The sequence below is a fragment of the Varroa destructor genome, unplaced genomic scaffold (genome assembly GCF_002443255.2).
Source record: "Varroa destructor unplaced genomic scaffold, Vdes_3.0 BEIS01000005.1, whole genome shotgun sequence".
Classification (NCBI taxonomy): domain Eukaryota; kingdom Metazoa; phylum Arthropoda; class Arachnida; order Mesostigmata; family Varroidae; genus Varroa; species Varroa destructor.
This window is the reverse complement of record NW_019211458.1, coordinates 27,221,480-27,241,581: the sequence shown is the minus strand read 5'-3', so window position 1 is coordinate 27,241,581 and position 20,102 is coordinate 27,221,480. Positions and strand designations below refer to the sequence as shown.

At 42.7% G+C, this 20,102-nt stretch overlaps 1 protein-coding gene and 1 long non-coding RNA gene across 6 annotated transcripts in view; one reads left to right on the top strand and one right to left on the bottom strand.

Moving 5' to 3' along the window:
* The window catches only part of LOC111251100 (uncharacterized), an 88,168-nt gene extending 74,939 nt beyond the window's left edge, over positions 1-13,229 (bottom strand). For both annotated transcript variants that reach the window (XR_015328501.1, XR_015328502.1), the window contains exons 1-2: positions 8,530-13,229; positions 270-334 (exon numbers count right to left, since the gene is read on the bottom strand). The gene's annotated coding sequence lies outside the window, so the exon portion shown is untranslated. The remainder of the gene's footprint in view (positions 1-269; positions 335-8,529) is intronic.
* A 583-nt stretch (positions 13,230-13,812) lies between these two features.
* LOC111251466 (uncharacterized) overlaps positions 13,813-20,102 on the top strand; it is an 11,597-nt gene continuing 5,307 nt past the window's right edge. For 2 of the 4 annotated variants that reach the window (XR_015328523.1, XR_015328521.1), the window contains exons 1-5: positions 13,813-16,863; positions 17,143-17,221; positions 17,593-17,813; positions 19,394-19,482; positions 19,684-19,745. This is a non-coding gene — a long non-coding RNA (uncharacterized LOC111251466). The remainder of the gene's footprint in view (positions 16,864-17,142; positions 17,222-17,592; positions 17,814-19,393; positions 19,483-19,683; positions 19,746-20,102) is intronic. The other 2 variants (XR_015328522.1, XR_002673792.2) reach the window with 1 other exon arrangement.

Below are 20,102 nucleotides of genomic sequence, written 5' to 3'. Positions count from 1 at the left end.
TGGAATGATGGAGCGGCCCGCTAAAATCTAATTGTTTAAGGCCATGTATACAGGTACACATCAAGCCTGGGCTTTTAGTCTACCATTTCAGCTTACCATTCCGGTCATTCTAAGTTTCAATACTTAAACCCCGTCGGCCGCAATAGATAGTTTATCCAAAAATGCCTTCACATTGATAGACTTGCATACACAAAAGCAATCACGAGAGATCTATGAAGTTGGCAGAGCATAGAATCTAATGCTATTCCTGCACAGTTCAAATAACTTACCCCAGCGACGGCGAATGAAGACTACCGTAGTCCTGATGATCATGATGGTTATGACGAAGGCGAAACTGTCAAAGAAGATGAAGTAAAAGTTGATTTAAGCTGTTTGAAGTGGAGAGAGACAAGCATGCAAATCATCATTACTTACCGCATCCGACCTTTACCATCCTCCCCAATTTCACGCCCGATGAAGACATACGTATGTAGACCAGGGTATGCGACACAATACAAAATAATGAATAGATACGAAACCGTGCGAAAACGAAAATCAAACTTAAACACATTGAGAAAAGAGACTGACTGCTTTTCGTCAGTCGATTTATGATGGTCCGCACCTCGAGTATAGGCATCGCTATCGCTTTTGCCCTAGACTCCGGTGGTGCTCAAGACTATAGCATGCATTTGTCCTGAAGCCTTCCCGCGACTTAATGCACGCAAACTTTTATATAGCCTTACTGAATTTTTGGCAACGCGATTCAGATCGTCGGACTGAATCGTGTGTCTATTTATTAGGCGGAGCCTATGGTCGATGAGAAGCAGTCGATTGTTGTCAAATTTCTTATTCGTGCGCACGTTCCAAATCATGCAAAATGATTTGTCAACCTTCGTCAAGCACCCGTCAGCCAGAGGGAATCAGAGGACCATTTGACACGTGTTGCCGGTCGGCGTCGTCTACCGAATGGATTAAGAGCGTTTTCTTCTATTCAGAGATATGCAGTGGAACACGGATACAGAATGCTCGCTGCAACCAAGATTCGTGTCTGGTGACGGACTAAAGTAGCCTCTTTAATACATGTTTTCGACATTTGAGCTCTTTTATCTATCTGCTACGGGGGTAGGGTAGTGTTCGACGTTGTTGACCAAACCGATTATGCTTTCTTCCAATTCGAAATAGAGTACGCGTTTCTGGCCGCATTGTTTCAACTACATAAACAGTTATAGTCATACATTTCGTCGGTATCTACCACAACGCCTGACTCTAAACGACGTACAAAAGCATTCTACGTATATGATTTTTTATACATAGTTTTGTAATCCTCGTATGCTTTCTTTCACACTTGCATTCAAGCGTACTTGTGTACAGCAAAAAATCGGATTTTGATAGATATAACCATGTAGCATTGCTACGTCGGACCGCTTTCTCAGTATAAGAAGCACTCAGGGCTTTATATGGTTTTGTAATAGAACCGTCGCCGATTGTCAGAATCTATCAGAGAAATGTGCAGAATGAGCTGTAAATGTTCACTTCAGTCAGGTATTCGGTTCGAAGCTGTTAGCGCGAGATACGAGATCGAAACAAAATGGATGTTACTTGGACGCGTCTTGGATTTTTAACAGTAAATTCTGACTGCCCCGATTTACCGGCAGCACTTGTTTCAGACAAGTTTTGTTAAGAGTATCGCAGGGGACTCGTCCGTACATAACTATCAGCAAATTATTTAGATTCGGTTATCGCTGCACTGCATAAATCCGAGGTATTCATGGGCTGAGCGCATTATCTTTCCTACAGACGGTGGATGCGGTTACAAAAACATAGCACATTATATTCATATTGTCCATATAAACAATCCAGTAGCGAGATTAGATAGTTCTACTTTTTTGGCATCATTTCTGATCTGTGTACTTCGGGGCCTGAATAATCTCGTCCCCAGTGTCTAGTAAAACATCGTGGACATTTTGCAAAATAACGTCGAGTTTAATGATAATAAATATACCGCTGAAATAGTGCAGAGAATTAGCGGTACGCTATAACGTATATTTCAGATGTCGCTGTATATATCAAACGTACTCAATATTTGTTCGGTAAACTATATAAGGCGTTCTGTAAGCGAGCGCGTATTGTTCGTGGAAAAGGTGCGCGGACGTATCGACTATATGGACAAATCTATGACGGTGATAGAAGCGTGTACGAAATACATTGATAGCTTTCGCAAAAAGGCGTTTGTTTAGCAGTAATCGTACGGTACTGCTTTGGCACTCAAGCGGTGCCATTCTATGTGACTGCCATTCTTCGTAGAAAAACACTCAGAAGATCTTGAGTCACAAAGTAGCGAGGCAGCTTTCAGCGCCTTCACCACACTGGTGCCGACCGTTTTAACGTGTAGAAGAAGATCAATAGTATTTATTAATATGGTACACCTTGGTTTCGAATCTATTTATCATAAATCGAGCATCGTGTCCATCGTTCCTGGCCCGCTGTAGCTTATCCGGACGTTTCTTTTAGAAAACATTGCACAGCATTAGTGATACGGCCGCTATTATAATGACATTTACTTCAAGTACGAGATGATGTTTACGAATGTTGGCTTCAATCAAGACATCCACTTGAGGCAGGATGATGGCTGACGATTGGTTTTCGCTACTCATTGTTGCTATACTGATCTGGCATTTAGGGTACATCATCTCAATCTCCATATTATTTATTCTCATATATTCGTGTCACATTATTATCCTGATTAAGGTACACGAAAGGCGAAGAGAGTCGTTGGTCTACAGTTGGGCCGAAAAACGGTCATTACAAATGTACAAGCGTCTGTTTTCAATGACAAGCCTGTCTTTCCTAGCCGCAGGTATACACAGAGCGTACTCAACTATGAGACTACTTTTGGCCACCTCTGCACATAGTCCAGGCCAGGCGCTCTGTGTATTTTTCGATATTTTACCTAAGGTGGGTGCTACAAGGGCCTTGGCCTAACCAGCGCCTGGCCGCAAGCCAATTCGAAACGCAGGAAACGACTGTCGTGTGAAGCACTTCATATATTTTATACACATATACAGGCGGAGTTATGAGAACCAGTCAGCCCCCAGCAGTAACGACGACATCACAACGCTTCAACAATTGAGGCTGCTCTCATGTCGCAGAAACTTGCCGCTGGCACTTTTACTACCGCTTTCTACCCGTCCCTTTTGACCGTTTCGTTCGGAAGCGGCACGCAATTGCTTTCGCGCTGGACGCCTATTGCCAGTAGCGTATGTGCCTTCGAGTAACTGCAGGGACATCCGTTCCGGCACTCAGTGCCACAACGGTTGCAGAAAACGCGTGAGTAGTGACTATACGATGAATGCTTACAACATCTATGTGCATCGACTGTGGGAGAACGCACAAGCGACCAGTAGCTATATATATGTGTGTACGGTTAGACGTGGAAGGAATAGGCTAACCGAACTCACAGGCTATCGCATTCCAACTCAGACAAGGCCCAACCTCATACGGAAGTTAAGCCGCTGTGCCGCCAGGTGGCGGCAAGCGCGTCGTGTAACGGCCCATGAGTCGTTCGTTCAATTGGTTAGTGTTCGATGGAGGTCTATGGTTTTTTTTTGGGGGGGAGGAGGATGGGGGGTATGTCTCGACATATAAAGACTAAATAGAAATTAAAAGGGAAAGAAAATTATTGTTTCACCATTTTTATATAGTCAGAGTATTTATTAATAATAATAAGAGCTTAAGTGTCGTGAAATGTAGAATTAATATAATGATGTCTGCATCCTAATCTTTTTACTCTTTTATATCTTATTATAGGGTGGACCAAAGAGGAAGTTCGAAAACAGTGAAAAAAATGTTACAGCTAAACTTCTAGTCTGAACAAAAAATAATTTTCCATCAAAGAAGATGTTGATTCAAATGTCAGTGTTTGTAATGTGTGTTTTATTTTAATTACAGCAAACATTTTTTCCTCACTGGAAACGTACTTACTTTTCCACTATAGCTCTATTTTTGTCTTGTTTTGTATATTATAAAATATAGGTTTTAGTATAAATTAATCACGCTAGGTAAAAATGAGCTATAGTTTGACTTAGCTTTACTGGCGGATCGTGGACTTGCCACTATAGAGATTTGGTAACCACTGATACTAGAATGACAAGTTAACGGCTAGAACGTGGGACAGGCGTTGATTTAGACCAAGTCACGATATATATATATATATATATATATGCACGGTATACTTCAACACGCAGGAATTTGATTATATCCCTCATTACCTTGTATTGTGTCATTTGACTACAAGGTAAAAGCTACACGCTCCAATAAAGCTGTTATAACAGTTACCTAGAACTTCCTATAGGCAATAGAACTAATCGTATAACTACTAATCGATGAGTGGGACTTTTCTAAAATATTTCTGGCCATCTTTTATAAAGGCATTCCTCACTTCATCTTCACGCTCGTCGAGTCCTTATCAGTGCTTCATTTATTGAAAAAAAAAATCGTGAGTTTTCCTATATATTTTGCTGTAATAAGCGCTGACGCAAAGCTAGCGCAAACTCGCTCACTTAAGGGTACCTTCCCACACGTCTAAGACAATACGCAGTTAGTTCGCCTCATCTAGAAGATGCGGCAAGACTCAAAAAGACAGCTAAAAAACAACTGAAAGCTAAGAAATTCTCCCGGCATTTTTTCGCCAGCAAGATCATGATCATTCTGTTTTCGAAATAGTCGACGCCGCTGTCGCGGGCGTCAACGTCCTAGTCAGAATAGATCTAAAGCGGTCGTGATTAATCGTTGGCTATGTATTGATTTCTCTCGTTTTTTTTCTATGATTAACAATAGATAAGTTCAGGCATCCGATGTCCACCTGAAATTCGCAATCGTTCATTTGGCCACAAGGTAACAGTCATTTATACGCGACATTGCCTCACTGATCGAATCACTCTAGTTGGTTTTTGTCGTCACCGGCCAATTCTATTTCTGAATGTTGTTCTCTCACAGCGATCTTCGAGAGCGGACAATGTCGTCAAGGCGTTTGTTGTCAGATCTTCTTTTTCGCTGCTTTCTTATCTAGATAGTCACACCACACAGTTTCTCCTGAACGTAGAGCACCGCCATCGCAGACGACGAATTCGATTGCCGACCCGTAGTGTCACTGCCACCGTGCGTGGGTGTACAATCCTGATGTGTAGCGATGTCGATCTGGATATCGGACTTACCACTTCTGGCCGTATCAGCTTCTCCATGCTTATCACATTCTGTGTAGTAAAACGCCAGTCGCTCGCTCGGCCGCTAGGGTTCTGTTCTACGCTTCTGTCGCTTGTATATATATATATATATCTGTACTTGTTGTGCTTTTGCGGAAACGGCGATTCGCTGCAGTCGTCTAGGCGTAATGATCAGCAGACAACGGCAACGAACAACCATGAGAGACAGGTTCGTGCTATAAAGGAAGACCAACGTCATCATATACGCAGACACCCAGACTATTGGCCCGCGCAGTTTACCACAGACGCAGAAATCAGTACAGAAGCAGATCATAAGATGTACACTGGAGCAAGTACAGAATCGAGAGTTCGATGACTGTTGACAACACCAGACTCTGTACATGTATGTTAGTATTCTTCGAGCGTCGCCGCTTTTCTACTCCTGCGCCGGTGGAGACGGAGTGAGCGCTGGGGGTGCCCATGAAGTTATTTGTTCGAAGCTCTGACGGTTTCAGATGGGATTAGTCCATTGATGAGGACCGTACGACAACTACAGCGACGATATACATAAAACACATTGAAAGAACAAACAAGAAGTTCCTATGCTATAACATTGCTGTATATAAGCACCGTACCCACCGTACACCAGATGGACACACTGGAACTTATAGGTTAGGCCACCTAACAAATCGTGACGCCAAATCAGCGATCCGAAGTAAAATAACGACTAGATAATTGGTATCAACATTATTTTGAGACGTTTATCTAATCCGTAGACAAATATACACCGGCTCCAACAAACAATTGATGCTATATACAGTAGAAATGAAAATTACTATTATAAGTAAATGACTTCAATGGATCATCAGATTTTACAAAGATTGGGAGAATTCTCTAAAGGCTAGTAGCTTGTACCTGACTGCATTGTTTAAATTCTAAGCAATTAACAACTCTCAATAAGCGACCCGTGCAATAATTGGGGAGACCATATTTATTAAGATTCGTTTTAGTTAATGCCCGGATTTTATAATTCACCATTATACTGATATATAGCAAATACTTTTTGCCATTTAGGATTACCTCTAGTCAGCTATAATAACTTAAATAACCTTGACAGCTGTCGTTAGAACTTTTTTGTCTGCTTAGCTAGGCTAAGTTCCCAAAAGTTTGCGCTGGCCCATTCGACTCTGCGGTATAGTCCGCATGTGTTATTTTTGCGATAGGCAACGCGTCAGCTAAGTGCCAGCGACTAGTTTAGTCCCGAATTAAGGATAGCCTCTTGTTTGTTTGTTTGTTTGTTTGTAGGATAGGCTCACGTCATGTAGACGACTTACTGTGTAGATTGGTAATTAGCCCATTAGCAACGGGCTTCCCTTAGGTTTCGTCTTGAACCTGGAGAAGGGAAGCGCTTGAAGCTGATCGCTGAAGGAAGAAACTTAAACAATGGGGTTGACTACAGCTGGTGAATGAGTGGTCGAGGCCGCCAAAAGGTCTCGTCTGCCCTTTCGAGACTACCACGAGGGCATGACCCAGCTCGCTGTCAGGCGGTTTCATGGGAACCGTTCCGCTAATTAACACTTGGAATAATGTTGTTTCTATTTGGCTCGTTTTTAAAAAATAGTGGACTTCCACAAAACACACACTTACTACTAAACAAAACTGAGTGAGAACTCTCACTAAAACTATGACTTTTAACTTTTTGGCAGTAGATTAAAGTATATTTTCCTCTGTCCTTCTTTTTCCATGCGCCTTATGCATCATGTAATTAATCATGTTTAGACATATTAGTTGAAAAAATGTGAAGTGCCGGTGAGGACTCACTTGTTTTTAAATGAGAACGCTTTAAAAATCGTTTTAATAAAAACGAATTGAGGCCTAAACTTCCAATTCACTGCACTGGCAAGCAACTGGTTCTGAGAGAACATTTTCAAACCCATGACAGACATTATGAAACATATTTATAGAGGCCTTTTTCGTGCACGGTCATTATACCGTAGGTTTGCTGCATCCGTCCATGTATCACAGATATATGCATAGATACGCAGCCCTATACATAGACATCTCTAACCTCTTTTTACGAGTATATCGATGTATGCTGCATGCGGTAGCTTTTTCAAGCCGCCGCGAGATTTATGTCACTTAATTTTTTGTCAAAGCATCCGTCGGTTACTGTTATACATATATATATATATATAGGCGGATGGAGAACGAAAGGAGGTCAATACCGGGGGTCGAAGGCCTAAGCAGAATGAATGGACAACCCGATTACACGTATCATATATTGCAATGCTGAAAGAGTAACTAACTGCCAAGAGCTGTTTTATGAGAAAAACCAAGATCCTTCTAGCTTTCCAAGCGGTGGTCGCAGAATACCCGCTATATTAGTGAAAATCACCGTTTAATCACAAGGGAGCTTCGTAATTGTGGCTCAATAGTGACTGCGCCAAATCAAACCATAGCGCAGATCAGTGAAAGAAGCGCTAATTTAGGCATCTTTCTTTTAATGCCTGCGGGATTCGTCATAAAAAACAGGTAAAAGGCGCGAGCTAAAATAATCCGAAGTGTCCAACTGCAGTGAATTGTCCTATGCACTCGTCATCAGTATTTCCTTTTTCTTTAGCCAATCACGGAAATTTACAATAGATTCAAACGAACCGTCACTACGTATTCATTGCGGATGGACCTCTTCAATACGCTCCCCCATTCAGTGATCATGTGTCGCGACGGAGAGCACACGCCTTCCGCCTGGCTTGACTCTATTGGCTGGACCGACCGCGGTTTGCTTCAATCGGTTGCGGATCCTTTTAGCGTTCAAGCGCTGGCTACAGTAACAACAACCCCTGCTATACCCGATGCCGCCACCGATTCTGTCGCAGACAAAGAAAAGAGAAGAGAGGAATAAGGAGAAGCTTGCGGCCGAACCACAGCTGCTATAAGATTTACTGCCATCCCGTGACCGCCGACTGCGGTACTGGCGGTAGCACAAATGGTCATAGCAGCAGCACCAGCAGCAATACTTGTATCAGTGGAAAAGGAAGGCAAAAGTGAGCGCATAAGAAATGCGGGGAATCAGAAGTGAATTTGGCCAGGAAATCGCGTCGAGTTTTTGTTGCCAAAGGAGCGAGCCACAAAGAAAATGATGAGGTGGCTGTTAAGGCTTATGAAAAACACCAGTGATAATAGTGCTCGTGCGTCCAGATCGATAGTTGTTAACAAACAAAGGTAGAGAAATCAAAAGTGCTAACAGTACGAAAAAAAAAAACCTAGAAAAATCCATGATTGTGGTAAAAACAATTTGCCGTCAACTGACAGCAGGTCAGAATGATTGCATCGACAATCGTCTACGAACCAGACTATGAGAAATAAGACTCATACGTGCAGCTGCACGGAGTTCGTGGCAGTCTCGTGCGTTCTTCTTGCCGAACGTAGAATAAATAGGACTCCGAGCCTCCACACTCATTGTACACCGATTGGTCCTTTGTTAGGTATAGACAAATAGATGCGTATGGTTGCCCGCGTGCTCGTCATATGTACACCGGTAAAATTCGATGTCCGGCTGTCGTTCGCTTGCTGCTAGATTAGATCAATGGCCGTGGCTGGCTGCCCATTCGGCAAGACTCGGTTAAACATGAATTGTTCTTACACCGATTCTCCTATCGCACCGCATTTAGGTTTTTTGCACCAGGCAGATTACAGCAACTATCCACCATTCACGATATAGGACATCATGTATTTATAGCCATGTAGCGCCGCAACGCAAGACCTAGCCTAGCTACAACAACGATAGCTCCTACATCTGATTCTGCTGCTGCTGGTCCCAATAGATCCAAAAGCCTGAGTAGTTAATCATGTCGAAACAGCAGAAGCTGAAACGACGATCGTGACGAAACCTGCCACCATCAGTGGCTACAGAGACACACACATATGTATACACGTATTTATATAGTGTTCATGCGCGAGAACTGCTTCCCAATTGAGGATCTTCTTCAGATATGTAGGTTCAACGCCGAGGTTCAACGCCGGACTTGGTGACCAGCCACTTTAGTCGCCGACTGGATGGTGAACGGGGTTCGTTGTTGAGAGCGGAAGGGGGAATGGCCAGTCTCTTAGATGAATGGGGCGACAATGGTCTCACTAATTGAGATCAAGGCTACCCACCGTTAACCAACTTTAGTTGAACCACAATTATGGGTTGCTGTTGTCTGTCGTTTTTCGTGTTGGACCCGTTACGTTGGTTAAAGGCGGCGCTGACTGCGCGCGTTCGATGCCACATGGCGTAAATAATAGATGATGGAAGACAAAGGGAGCTTAAAACAGTTCATTGATGGCAGTACTCGATTTCTACAAGTGAAATATTGTTCCGGAAACGATCTGGTACCGTACTATTAGTACGATGAATGATCTTGACCTAGCTTTAACAATCGATCAGATAGTTTTTAGCCAGTTTCGTTGACATAGCTTCATGTGTGCTTCGCAAAATTTGTACTGTTGGACCGTGGTTACTCTATATCAGTTTTGTTTTATCTAATTTTTTATTAGCGTTCGCTGTAAGCGCTATGCAGATCATACCCTTGAAATAAAAGGGAATTACAAAAACAAAACCAAATATAACGACTATTATGGATTACGCGAACTATAGCACAAGTCTGTATTGGATAACAGACAAAAAGCTATGCCAAACTAAAAGAAAACGACATCACTACGCAGTACAACTCACTTCATTATCGAAGTTTTATCTATCATTTGGGAACAAATTTTATGAACGGCAGTTTTAACCCCTCCCCCACCCTCTCTCTCTCTCTCTCTCTCTCTCTCTCTCTCTAAATATTCTTCCTTTCCTGTTGCGGTTCATATACATTTTCAGAATGGATGATGTTTCACTTCAACTTTAGGGGGTTATTGATAACGTTTACCTTTACTGTTTATAACATATTCTTCTTCGAGTCGGGACTCAGATAGTAGCAGAAAGCAACCAGGCAGGCCGAAGCCCTCTAGATCCTGCCGTTCGTAACTTAAAGTGGGGTTTGGTCGTCTTGATATCGTCGGCGGATGACGTTACTGTTGTTGCCAGGGGGCTCGTGGGGTTGAATCTTCCACTACTAACATCCCACAATAAGCTCCTCCAGAATCATCACAGTGAAAAGGGGTAGCAACTCGGAAGGCGTGGGTTGACAGGCCCTTGACTGTTTGGCGACAGCGGTGGCCTGCGAACTTTAGGACGTAGAAGCGCCATATGCCATCTGCTGTTTTAGGAAGAAAACGCCGAAGAGCGGAAAGGCCGGATCCTCATCTTCTCGGATCTTCTTAGATGTTCGAATCTTTTCACTGTCTTTCGGTACACTCACTCAATGGTGTCGTCTCCGGTGTCGCCGTCTCTTATTTGGCGGCCATTCTGTGCCAGGCTTTCAGTCCAATATGGACGGATGCAGCGAGTCGAACTCGTTTCTCTGCTCAGGGAAGATGGCTGAATCGAACGGACACTCGAAGCCACCGCGGTGGCTGGTGCTATTATTGACACACGCTGCATCATATAGATTCTTTCCACTGTCGATGTGCATACAAACCTTCGATATCATACGCATGTAAGCGTACACATTAAACATAGATTTGTGGGTTTCTCGCTTGCGCCAACAAGTGGCACCTAAGTTCCCTCCATACAGGGCTTGTGTTGTGCTTGTCTCGTGCCAGCCTTCCTGGCTGTCTGCCTGCCTGCCTGTCAAAGCATACTTAGACTGATCAGCCAGAGGCTAAACAGAACTACGACTGATTGAAGAAATCCGATTCTACCGTATTATTGCTACCAGAAGGACGGCTGCCGCAGGCACAACAACTGTTGCTGCTACTGCTAGTGGAGTACTAGAAACTGCATTGAGTTTGATGGATCTTAACTAGATGGAAACGCACAGGCTGGACGCGTGCCGGCCAATCTGAGTGTTGTCCTTATTCTGCGAATTCTGTTTTCTGTCGGAGATCATTGCGCTGCGGTTGTTCGTAACGAGGATCCGGCCAAAGGAAGCGAAGCAATGGTGGTAGTAGCGCCGGATCTCAAACTCTAAGAACCTATCGCATTTGAGGACGTTTGCATATTGATGCTACGCTACATTCTCTTCCTATTATCAGTTGTACGGTATGATGAATCGATATGAACTTCCCGTGAACTCTGATGCATCGTGCTTGCTTTTATTCGTATACTGTTTCGTGCTGAATGGACCGCGTGTTAACTAGGCGTCGATTTTCTAATGCGTCATTATAACGTCGGGGATCGGAAAGATAATTCACGTTTTTGTCATTTTTCCCAAAACGTCATCGACTGTGTAGGTTGAAATTGACTTGCCTGAACAAGCATACTAGATGGGCAGTGATGACAATTAATTTCAGGGTAATATTGTTACGTTGAGCGCCATGTTTTACAAACAAAACATGTCCTTCAAAGCCATTTACACCGAATCTATCTTAACTACCATTACGACTCTGCTTAAAGGGCAGCGACAGTGTTCTATCGAGCTGATCATCATCACACTAGAAACAGCGTCATCTTTCGAGCCGAGGCTTACAGCAGACGATTGATTTTCTGATTGTAAAAAATTATCACAGTCATTTGCATCATCCTCTGTATGATTACCCCAGTCCATATGAGCGCGGTGCGGGTCTCCGGCTCGAAAGTGCACAATTTTCAATACCCTAGTTTGCATTTTACAATCATCACAATATCATTTCTTCGCTAGCTGTGTTAAGTATTCGGCTTGCTTACTCGGCCGACCACTGCTGAAGACTCGCTACTGTTTATCTAGACCCCTTTGATCGCCAGTGCAGCGAAACGGATTGCTACAAAGCCGCTAAGTCCCAGTTTGCGGCCCACAGATCAAGGACAAGAAGACCTCCTCGAAGACCGTTTCGTGCTGAGTGGCGTTGCTGTCTTCAAAAACGTAGTCAATGGAAAAAATCCAAGTAAGACACTCTTCGCCCGCTTGATTCATTCATTCATTGCAGTCAGTCGCTTCAAGAATTTACGAGAGCGAAAATCAGGATAAAGAGCGATATTGTGATGAGCCGGATATTGTTCTCCGGCCGGCTAAACTTCAACCATCGTATCAGCATAATAAATACTAAAATAGCATTCAGTAATTGTAGAAAAATCCCATATATTCGGAGCGGATACATTCGATCGACGACACTTAAACATGCTTAGTTTTGGTGTTTACTCGCTTCCGATTGCAAGCTAATGCGCGTTTATCGTCAACGAGAGCGGACGACATAACAAGGCATAGATTTCAATAAGCACAATGTAAAGCGGATCGGGTTCTTCAATGGTACAGCCTAAACATCGTTACAGGTAGAAGATTTTAGGCCTTAAAGCTTTCAAACCAATATGGGAGGGAGGACATGATATGTGTCGATGTGAGCGCATACTCTGACGTGTAGCTAACCGCAGTTAAGCGGATTTTCACAAAATTCATCATCTTATAGAAAGCGCATGCCGTACATCAGTTGCCAAGCGTGAATCTATCATACTTCAACGAGTGCTCATGTGTGAACAACTGAAGTACTAAATGCTGTGATCCTGAGAGGCCAGGGATAACTCATTGCTACTGGTTATTTGCTAGGGACATGTTCAGCATTGCTCTTCACCATTGTACCACGGTGTACGCATAGCTTAAAGCTTCTTGATAAAATAGAGGTGATAGCCAGCTTGATGTGCTAGAAACCGCGTGAGGATCGGTAGATGATCAGTGAATGAAACAGCGCTTCTCAAACGTACCAGTTAAAGGGAAACAGAGCAAATTCATTAAGTGTAACAACTCAAACAGGAAATCCTATTTCAAATAGAAAAATACTTGCGTGAACAAAATTCAAAGTGCAACTTTTGTATGGTTACGTTCCACCAATATACAGAACATTAGGTAAATACACTATTCCTCAAATCTCTTATTTTAGCTACTAAGTCTTGTCTTTAGTCATGAAGCACGACGTTCTGGCACGTAAATTTTTCTCTTTTCTGACAAATTGACAAAAAGTAGGCCACTAATTGCCTTCTCTAATACGCATTAAGAGCTGACTCTACTGGGTTGTAAACCTCGAAAATGTACGGGTAGATAACAACGAGAGCCCGAACGCCGGCCGTAATTTCAAGCAGCCACACACTGTACACTGTACACATAATAGGTACAACAATGTTTTCCAAGTACTGATATTAATAATGATACAAATAAAGCGTAAGATTTTCCATGTTCTCTAAATGACGGTTCGGTTCTTTTCTGTTTGATTGAAATAGTTGGCTTACTTTCGTCGCTTCTTCGCCACATGATCGCGCCATCTCTGTCAGAATGCTGCCAAGAATATCTAACTACTACCACTGCACAATTTACATAAATGAGCGAAGTTTATATACCAGATGGGGCAGCTACTAAAGACAAAACAAGTCAATGTGGCATTGAGCGTGGCTATACTTAGCTAATAGATTTGTAAAATAAGTTTTATCGGAAACGATTGATTTGCTAATTAGCGTTGTTTTTTTTTTAGGCCCGATTCAGGCGCCACTAGAGTAGATACCCTATCAAACCGCACACGTTACTTTATATATATATATATATATATATATACTAGAAGCTACGACTGAATGGATACTATTTGACAAAACAACACCGTCCAATGGGAAACTTCTGCCACACTGGCGGTGAAGAATACAAGAATTACAAAAGACACGACTGCCGCTGGAAATCTGTAAAAGCTCTAGCTTTGTTGTCTAGATGACACTGATTTGTGGACAAAACTAATTCAATTGATTCAGATAAGGAAAAAAAACAGCCCGATGTTACAGCCAGCGTAGTCACTATCGCCACCGCTTTCACTTGCCCTGAAAGAAAAGACCGTTCCATTTGGAATTATTACGAACTATTAATTGTTTAGAGCCAAACTAGCGACTCACAGAGTGACGTGGCAAACCGACGAGTTTCTTTTGGTGCTAAGGCCAGTACCAGCCGGTACTTCGAAACGGATAGAGGCATCGTTGCGACAGCAGCGCTCTCTGCCATCGTGTTGTAAATATAATCGGAAAATGTTCCGCTCTAGTTAGCGAAAAAAAAGTTAATCTTTTGTTGTTGTTGTTACTGTTGCTCCTACTTTTGCTTCTGCTGCTGCTAATCAGCATCTCGCATTAGCGGTAGCAGTTGATCTTCGCAAGCTGAAATCATCGTGGCGTTACGTTGTTACGTGTCATCGTGGACGTCGCTGCTATCAACTGCACTAAATGTTTTTCACTTGAGTCGGGACCCTGGGAAAGGCAGGAAGCTCGTTGCAACTAGAAGTAAAACGGCGACTATGTGTTGGCTGCCATTGCTGTCCGCGTGTGAAAACGTTATAACTTACAAACTTCCAGTTCAGCTTAACTTAGCTTAGCTGAATACAGCATAAATCAGGTAGCTTAATTGTTTGGTGTATTCAGCAGTAGTTACCGGTCTTCGAGCGCCACGCACAAGCGTCATTACAACTAAGCAGAGGAGATAACGCATCTGTATTGGGGTTTATTTTTGCGTTATTCAGCTACACTGGTTTGACCTTCGTCGCGTCTTCGCTAATGACTGTGCGATATTATCGTTAGACACATATGATATAATGATGCGTAAGTATAGTATTATTATATATTCATCCATGTGCTTTGGATGTATTGAGGCGCTAAACCCTAGGCAGTGGTTTAACGTCGGACCACCTCGAGACCCTGCTGGTGCTGTTGTTATCGTCCAAATCAACATCGAAAGTTCATTTTTGTTTCCCAGCGCACGGCAGCGTTTTTCAGGGATAAAGCAAGATTAGCAACGGATGATACGCGAAGCAATTGAGAGAAAAGGACCGAAGTAAACGAGGGAAAAGGACAACGACAAACAACAAAACTGATAGGCAGGCACCAACTACGTTAAAAGAAAAAACCGTTGACATTCCCACCTGATGCCTCACTAGTTTGGCTGTAAAAAAAAAAAAAAGAAACCATAAGCAACGCTGAAGCATGCTCTACATGCGTTAGATACGCACGCACACGGGCTGATTTCGACACATGTACATCACACTCAGACTATCAATATCGCTGCGCACGACCCTGTGTTCTGTTAGCTGTTTTCGAACGGGTCTTCTATAGTCTTTCCGTAGCTAGCATAAAACAACTGCTTCTCGTCGCGACGGCGGCAGCGGCGGCGGCGGCGGCGGCGGCAGAAGATTAACTACAGAGAAATTGTTCCTAACGTAGGTATTAATCCGGTATCTGTTTAGGCTCGGCCGCTTCGAGTAAAATTAGTCCTAATTTCTGCCCATTCAACTATCAGCTTTACCACATGATTTTATGAAACTCTACTACTGAACTACGATGAGCCGCTACCAATAGGTCAACTAGTTAGGTTAGGCCATCCGCAAAAGAAAGTTAGCAAGTTAAAGAAGTAACTATCACTTATGAATTGCCTGGATAATACAGTCAGGCCGATAGGTCTGCCTGCTGCTGCTGCAGCAACAGACAGCAGCGGAGAGTATGGGTTACGGTAATTAGTCACTGCTGTTGTTAGAATATCTGTGATCGTCTTTGCGGGAGATAGTTTTTTCAGCGTTGACTAGTGTCCTGTTTTTTGCTGCTCGGCCGCATCAGGCTTGTGCTGTTACCGGTAGCCGCCGACGCCGAAGTTGCTGGCTATACCATATGCGCCTGCACCGCTTTAGGAACTTTTGGCCGTCTGTGGGTGCCCTTATTAGGGTGCTCGACTTACAGCGAAGGAACATCTTTCTCTTTTGTCTCCTTCTATCAATCCTAGTCTGTGCCCTACGTAAGGCTCGTTAGACTGTGTAGACCGAAGGCCGAATATTTCAAGAAAGCGAGCTTGGATAGAGAAATTATTAGGAGGGATACATAATGTTCTGATGTACTGTGTCTTCTCTGCTCTATTCTATACAATGGACCAGCCATGTGCTTTTCACGTGTGTTTTCACGATGACACCTTCAAAGCGCGGTAGCCGTGCCATAGAACCGTTGATCACATCGAGCTCATATGTGTGTTCATCACTATATGGACGGTCCATGTAACGACAGATCTGCTCACTGTTACTACACTGATAAAGGAATACGTAACAGAGTATCGTAAAGGATAGACAGTCGCCTGGGTATGTATCTGCTGTTGGAGGTCAACAATAGAACTCAGCCAGTATATTGACTGGATAAAGAATGTGGGCTTCGGAGGTGCGGTTTCGATCCGTATGCTATATATTATTGTATAATTATATCATTTTCCCATAGGATACACGCGGACAACCGTTTTTCCATGTTGATTTAGTAGCAAAATACCCTAGGGGCCACTTGTATACTGTTCTATGATTAATACCGCCGGCGACTAACGACACATGTTAGAAATGCTGATCGTCGTGGCATAGAAACTCGTCCATTGTGTTACCATAGCAGTTTGTAGGAGCAAACCAAAAAGCCAAAGTTGAATGGATAATATGAGCAGACGCTTCCTGTTGGATGGACAGTGAAATGATTTCCGCAATTCATCGTGGTAACAGCATTTTGCCCTGCAAGGACAGTCTTTTGGCTTGTCCATTGACGGCCTAATTTGCTGTCGTATCAAACCAATCAAGATATAGTCGCTGGCTAAGGCTATGGGAAAAGAGACACGCATCAAGGCAATAGAAAAAAAATGATGACAAACGTGTGAGTAATATAGAAACGCTAACTAACTAACTAACTAACTACTAAACTAAAAACCTATCGCTACAATATACGCAATAACAGCGACGGCGCCGTGAGCATACCCGTTAAATATCGGTCACGAATTAAATTAAAAAGGATAGTATATTTATTTAATAAAAATATAAGTAGCCCCCGCTTATTTTTTTCCAGCAACAACACATTGTAGAGAGGAGCAGCGATCAAATGCCAAATAGAAACAAAAAAGTAACTTAACCTATTTTTAATATCTTTTTTTTTCAGAATTCTTCACGTGATTGATGTTACAATTCGACTTGTCCGACCGTACAGCTTAACGTGAGGTCAGGGGAAAGGACAAGGGGTTCGTGCCTCTTCTACCGTATTTTCTTTCTATCTGTTTGATTCATATTGATAAATAGATACTGTCGTTTATGCACTGTAGCAAACTGTCGCTTGTCAAGTTACTTTTCGATCGTTGGCTTGGTCTCATGATTTTGACGATATGGGATAGTCGGTTAGGTTTAGTAATGCTGTCAGTATCTTCATTGTTTTCTGTGTGCCTCCGTCACTCGTAGCTTGGTCGCTAGCGTCCCACAAAGCCGATAGCTTGACCGCCAAGCAGTGGGATTGAAGGAAGGAAGTGGTGGCGGGCCGATGTGATAAACAAAAATAGAGAAAATCAAGGGGAGTTTTATTAAACTAAGTGTCGTCTCCTCTCACTTGCATTTACAGTCAATTGAAGGGCGTGTTATGTCTGTGCTGCTGACGGTTGTGCGAGAGCCTTATCATCAATACAAAGTCATTGTGAAACCAACTTGGCTGATAGGAAGACATTGGCCGATAAACGGTGACAAAGTGTTGCGGAAGATAACTTTGAAGTTTAACAAGACGAAAAATAAGGAACCGCGCCCTCAAAAAATTCACTTTATTCTAACGTTCTATATCATGGAAGGGTATGTATGTGTGCATGCCTATATATATGGGGGAGATAGCCTTTTGTCGCTGTTGTCCTCTTGCCGTTCTCACAGGACAGAACAACAAATGCACACAGACGGGATCTCATTTGAAGTTTGCTTTTACACAATATACTGTGCAATAAAAAAAGCCGGAGTCACTCAGATGCCAATATTTTGCCGAGATTGTGGCTGACTGTGTGACAAGATAGAGCTGTATATGGACAGATACACGGACGAGAAGTGATAGGAAGGACACATTGATGAATACCAAAAAATGCGACGGACAAGCATTAGGCAGTGATCTTATAAACTAGACGTTGCTAGACTTTAGTTCTTAGTGTGCCGTATTTTACGGAGTGATCAGGACGTTACATTTGTGGAAGTCTACAGCAACGTAGGCAATAAAAGACGCCAGTAGCAGTCCAATCCTGACATTAAGTAATGCAAACCCGCATCGTGCTGGAAAGCTGAGGCTGGTGCACGTTGCCGCGTGCTCACAGAAGCATTTATATCCTATTTACGCTCGCAAACGAGATAGTTCCTACAGTAGGTAAATTATACCTCAACAGATGTCAGACTCTATAGGCGAAACGCCAGGGTCATATTAGACGATCTAATATTTGCGGGTTTTCAGACGATGTATGAGGTTACACTAATGTAGAAGGTGTACAATAAAATTTACACACTGGGTTTCCTATAGAAAGTAAAAATCGGTTGTCGATCTACCTTAAATCTGCCGGCGGCCCTCGTAAGCCGAATGGTATATTATCGATTCGAAGAAAACCAAAAAAGGGACGCTTACAGTTAGCTCTACGAAAGCAAAAGGGGCATCGCAGCTAACTGGTCACTGGTGTGAAGGTCATTCTGGGATCGAAGCTTTTCTCGAATTTTCATTTATCATGCAAGTCAGTACGACATCCGAATCTTTCCGTCGAATACGGACACGTTCGTTCACACGTATTTTTTTTTCATATCGCTCAGCGAACCGTGTCGCTTTTACATAAACTGGGCGATTCCTATTTTCATTGTTACCTCTTATCTCTGCTGCATCAGACTGCTGTTGCCGTCCACGCCCCATACTTGGTACAGTATCTTCACAATAAAAATGATTGCTCGAATAGCAAATCAAAGGAAAAATATATATATATATATATATATAATACGTATCAAGTCCAGCCGCTGGCACAGAGAATCCATTCGATTATAACATGTCTACAACATATTATCGTCATCGATGCAGCGATTGTTGTTGATGTTTGTACAGACAGCAGCGTCCCGTTCATTAGCGATTGAACGGCAAATTCTCGCATACTCTTCTTTTATATCAAAAAGATCAATGAAGTGCTATGACGAAGCGGCTGTTGAAAAAAGGCCGGCAGACTCTACGGACATACGGCAGCCAGAGATGACAGCATCAGCGTATGACGATGACTAAGTAGGACAAGCCTGCCTGTCTTCCTCCACCGGCAGCATTAAACTAACCTTCGAATATTTAGATATTAATTAATCTCTTCTGCTTCTTTCTTCTTGATCATTGAGTATTAACAGTTATATTAACTAGGTTCGATCAACTACAGGAGGTGTATCACGGCCAACGTAGCGTATCGGTCATATTTATAGCGCGATTAAAAATCTGCCTTCCCCCGAAGCTGGGATTACGTTCAGGGTAATAGGACCTCACACACAGTAATTGGAGCAAGACAATTTAGCATCATTATGAATTATGTGTAGATCCTGTGAGCGGTCCTAGCCTATTGTTACCATCTTTTGATACCCATTTCTAAAATTAAACCATTAGGTTGCTCTCAATAACCGCATCTATTCCATGTTATAAATTATACATACCCTCGGTTCGTGTGTATTACAGGAAAGAGCTGGAAAAATCGTATAAAACTGGACGGTAGTACCTGCGCAGTTAGTTGATTAACGGTAACTTTCTTTTTGCACCATATGGATATTTTCAGAGTCATTGAATCATTCAAAATCACTGTAGACAACTGTATTAAATCTAGCGATTTTAGAGGAATATCAATCAATGGTAATCCTCAACATCTTATGTGCTCTTAAATTTTTGCACTTGGACGGTCACCTTCGTCACTAAAGATACATCACTTTGCCAACTGATTTACCGAAATCTATGATAACGGAGACAATTCCAAAAAAAAAACAATCTCGGTAATATCATTTCTTTCAGTGAAATCATTGGTTATTGGTCTAGATGAAAACTATGGGTATAAAACCAAAACTCACTCTCTCTCTCTCTCTCTATCTTCCTATATATATATA